Source organism: Carlito syrichta, unplaced genomic scaffold (assembly GCF_000164805.1).
Source record: "Carlito syrichta isolate Samal-C Ts95f unplaced genomic scaffold, Tarsius_syrichta-2.0.1 Scaffold288795, whole genome shotgun sequence".
NCBI lineage: Eukaryota > Metazoa > Chordata > Mammalia > Primates > Tarsiidae > Carlito > Carlito syrichta.
This window is the reverse complement of record NW_007232891.1, coordinates 442,065-446,768: the sequence shown is the minus strand read 5'-3', so window position 1 is coordinate 446,768 and position 4,704 is coordinate 442,065. Positions and strand designations below refer to the sequence as shown.

The window sequence follows — 4,704 nt, the reverse complement described above, 5'->3', positions numbered from 1 at the left end:
TTTATTTTTCCTTACACAATGACCATTTTTGGAGAAATGTCATTTCAAGTCCTTTGCCCATTTCAAGTCCTTTGCCCCATTGTGTTGCTGGGGCCTAAAGTTCTCACATAACAGTGGAAAACCAAAATCTGCTGTCATCTCTTAAAGAATTAAGAATTGCATACAAGAACTTAACATAAATTAAAAGAATGAATAAATTTACAGGTGTAAATGCAAACCACTTCCAACTCAAGGCAAATAACAACCCACGGTGTTCTGGCAGGAAAACAGTTAAGAAACTGGGTCCTAAGGCTGAGACTTTCCCAACCCTGTTAGACCAGCTGGCAAAACAGAACTAACAACTTGTTCAGCTCTTGCCAATCTCTAAAGAAATCCTGGAATACTCAGCTTTGACACATTAAATCCTGTACAGATCAAGACTCTTGGTCACGCAGATTCACAGATCACGAACTTTTCTTCCATGAGCATGCTCTCACCTCAGCCATGAAATGACTGAGCCATATGTACTAAGGGTTTAAAACAAAGATATGTACAGGGTATTAAACAAATACCAAGGGAACAGTTAATTTGAAGACAAAGTCAAAGATCAGCAACAAGTTCTATGATCTAGTACTGACAGCAATCAAGCTTCAAGGACAAATTTCTTTTCAAAGGTTTATTCCAGTTTCGTGAGGCTAGCATGAGGTGTATACGTTTGCCAGGGCAAATTTATACTTATGAATGAACTCATGCAGCAAATGCTATGCATCTGCTTACAGTCTATTTAGAAGCATTTGTAGTGGATAATGGAGGGACCTGACTCATCATACTCCTGCTTGTTTATCCACATCTGCTGGAAGGTGGACAGGGAAGCCAGGAATGGAGCTAACAATCCACACTGAGTTCTTGTGCTCAGGGGGAGTAACGATCTTGATCTTCATGGTGCTGGGTGTCAGGGCAGTGATTTCCTTCTGCACCCTGTCAGCAACGCCCATGTACATGGTGGTGCCAACACAAGCACTGTGTTAGCGTACAGGTCCTTGCAGATGTCTACGTCACACTTCATGATGAAGTTGAAGGTGGTCTCATGGAAGCCGCAGGATTCCATGCCCAGGAAAAGAGGACTTGGAATAGCACCTCTGGACACCAGAACCCGCTCATTGCCAGTGGCGATTACCTGGCCGTCTGGCAGCTTGTACCCCTTCTCCAGGGAGGAGGAGGATGCGGCAGTGACCATCTCCTGCTAGAAGTACAGGGCAGTGTATCACAGCTTCTCCTTGATACCATGCACAATCTCCCACTCAGTTATGGTGGTGAAGCTGTAGCCGGGCTCTGTGAGGATCTTCTTGAGGTAGTGAGTCAGGTCCCGGTCAGCAAGGTCCAGATGCAGAATGGGAAGGGGGAGGGCATAGCCCTTGTAGATGGGCACCGGTGTGGGTGACCCCGTCTCCAGAGTCCATGACAATACCAGTGGTACGACCAGATGCTGCACAGGGAGGGCATGGCCTGGATGACCACAAACATGGCCGGGGTGTTGAAAGTCTCAAACATGATCTGGGTCGTTTTCTCTCTGTTTGCCTTAGGGTTCAGTGGGGCCTCGGTCAATGGTACCGGGAGCTCCTCAGGAGCCACACACAGTTCATTGAAGAATGTGTGGTGCCAAATCTTCTCCATATCGCCCCGGTTGGTGATGATGCCATGCTCAATGGGATATTTCAGAGTCAGGATAACTCACTTGCTCTGGGTCTCATCGCCCACATAGGAGTCCTTCTGACTCATGCCCAGCATAATGCCCTGGTGCTGGGGACAACCGACATTGGAGGGGAACATGGCTGCATCATCCCCTGCAAAGCCAGCTTTGCACATGTGGGAACCATTGTCAATGACCAGCGATGTGATTTCTTTTTCCATTGGGATCTGAGGAGATACAGGGTGACCAAGTGACAGGAGAACACAGAGTGCAGGCCAGGAGTAGCGAGTGAGTCATTTATTAGTTCTAATAGCATTTTTTTGTGTATGTGTGAAATTGATAGGATTTTCTACAGATGAAATCATGTTATCTGATTACAGAGATAATTTTACTTCTTTCTTTCCAGTTTAATACCTTTTATTTCTTTTTTTCACCTCATTGTTCTGGCTAAAACTTTAACTATTGTGTTGAATAAAAGTGGTGAAAGTGTCCTTGTATTGTTCCTGATGATAGAAGAAAAGCTTTTAGTTTTTCATCTTGGAGCATGTGAGCTTCTCATATAAGGCCTTTATAATGTTGAGGTCATTTCCTTCTATCCCTAGTGCATTGAATGTTCGTATTATAATAAGGTATTGAATTTTGTCAAATTGTTTTTATGCATCTATTGAAATGATCATGTGATTTTCATCCTTCATTCTGTTAATGTAGTGTGCACAATTATTGATTTGTGTATGTTGAACCATCTTTGCATTCCAGCCCACTTGGTCACAGTGTATACTTCTTTTAACATCATGTTAAATTCAGTTTGCTAGTATTATGTTGATAATTTTTTTTCATCTATATTCACCTTGGTATTGGCCTGTAGTTTTCTTTTCTTGTAATGTCCTTGTTTGGCTTTGGTATCAGGATAAACCTGGCCTCAAAAACTGGATCTCGAAGTGTTCTCTCCTTTTCACTTTTTTGGAAGAATCTGAGAAAGATTGATACTAATTTTTCTTTAGATATTTGGTAGAATTCACTGAGGCTTTATTTTTGTTGGGAGACTTTTTATTACTGATTCAATATCCTCACTAGTTATAAATCGGTTTAGATTTTTTTTGATTGTTCATGATTCTGTCTTGATACATTGTGTGTTTCTTGGAATTTCTTCTAGGTTATCCAGTTTGATGGTGTAATTGTTCACAGTATTTAATTATTCTTCCTACTTATGGTCCATCAGTTATAGTATTTCCTCTTTCATTTCTGATTTTGAGTGTTCTTTCTTATTTTCTTACCCTATATAAAGTTCTGTCCACTTTGATAATCTTTAAAAAAAAAACCTCTTAGTTCCGTTGATTTTTATCTATTGTTCTTATATTGCCTCTTTCATTTGTTTTTGCTCTATTATTTCCTTCCTTCTGCTAACATTGGACTTATTTTGTTCTTTTTCTAGTTCTTTGGGGTGTAGAGTTAAGTTCTTTAATGAGATTTTTCTTATTTTTTAATGTAGGCATTTTTTGCTATATACTTCCCCTCTTAGCACTTTTCCCTGCATATCATAAGTTTTGGTATATTTAGTTTGGGGTTTTTTTGTCTGAGGATTATTTTTCATTTCTCTTTTCATTTCTTCTTTGACTCAATGGTTGTTTGAGAATATGTTGTTTAATATCTACATATTTGTTGATTTTTCTGCTTTCCTTCTGTTATTGATTTCTAGTTTCATTACATTGTGGCCAGAAAACCTTTCCGGTATTATTTCAATCTTCTTAAATGTGTTAAACTTGTTTTATGCCCTAAAACATGCTCTATATAGAGAATATTCATTATATGCTTGAAAAGAATGTATATGCTTCTGCTATTGAATTGAATGTTATATATATATCTGTTAAGTCTACTTGATATACAGTGTTGAGTCTTCTGGTTCCTTATTGATTTTTTAACTGTATGTTCTATTCATTGTTGCAAGTAGGAATTGAAATATCCTACCATTGTGTTACTGTCTATTTCTCTCTTCAATTCTGTCATTGTTTTTATCATATATTTAGGTGCTCTGATAGTGGGTGCATGTTTTATAATAGCTTCCTGGTAAATTGATCCTTTTATCATTATATGCTGTTCTTCTTTTCTCTTATGACAGTTTTTTGCTTAAGGTCTATTTTGACATATATATGTGTGTCCAACCCTGCTCTCCTTTTGTCACCATTTGTGTGAAATATCATTTCCTATCTTTTTATTTACAGCCTATATGTATTCTTAAATCTAAAGCAAGTCTCCTGTAGACAGCATATGGTTAGGTCTTACTTTGTATCCATTTAGTCACTCGATATATTTTTACTAGAGAATCGAATTCATTTAAACTGCCAGTAAGTATTGATAGGGAGGACTTACTATTGCCATTTTGTTAACTGGTTTTTTTTCTTCTGTGTTGTAGCTCTTTTGTCCCTCTTTTTCCTCTATTGCTGTCTTACTTTGTGTTTCATTGACTTTTGTAGTGACATGCTTTGATATGTTTCTGATTTTCTTTTGCATATGATCTGTAGGTATTTTCTTCATAGTTACTATGGGGCTCCATGCAAAATATTATAGTTACAACAATCTGATAAATTGATAACAACTTAGGTTCAATTGTATATCAAGACTATACTTTTCCTTTACTTCATCATACAGAGTATAAGTAGTAGTACCTCTTTTTAATCCTACTGTCACTATTATTTTTACACTGCAATTTCTTTAAACCATGTATTATTTTATGAGGATTAGTTTAGGTAACATGAAATTATATATTCCTAAAAAATCCACTTTACCAGTTATTTTTTAAGTGTAATGAACTCAAGAGTAAAGGCATCAATATTAAACCCTGTGTCCTATGGGATTCCCTGTCTTTTCCCAAAGGGTTCTTGAAACTTGAAGGACATGGGATCGTCTAATAAAGGTACCAACTGAGGGCAACAGTCTCAATCCACAGAGTTATACTGATAAAGCACTTTTTTTTTCCCTTTGACTGAATTTAAAATGAAAACACACAAAGTCCTAGTATGTCCAGCCAAAAACACCCA

The 4,704-nt window shown here is 37.8% G+C and overlaps 1 pseudogene; it reads right to left on the bottom strand.

Moving 5' to 3' along the window:
• Positions 1-763: 763 nt before the first annotated feature.
• LOC103255978 lies at positions 764-1,890 on the bottom strand (annotated as a pseudogene).
• Positions 1,891-4,704: the final 2,814 nt, after the last annotated feature.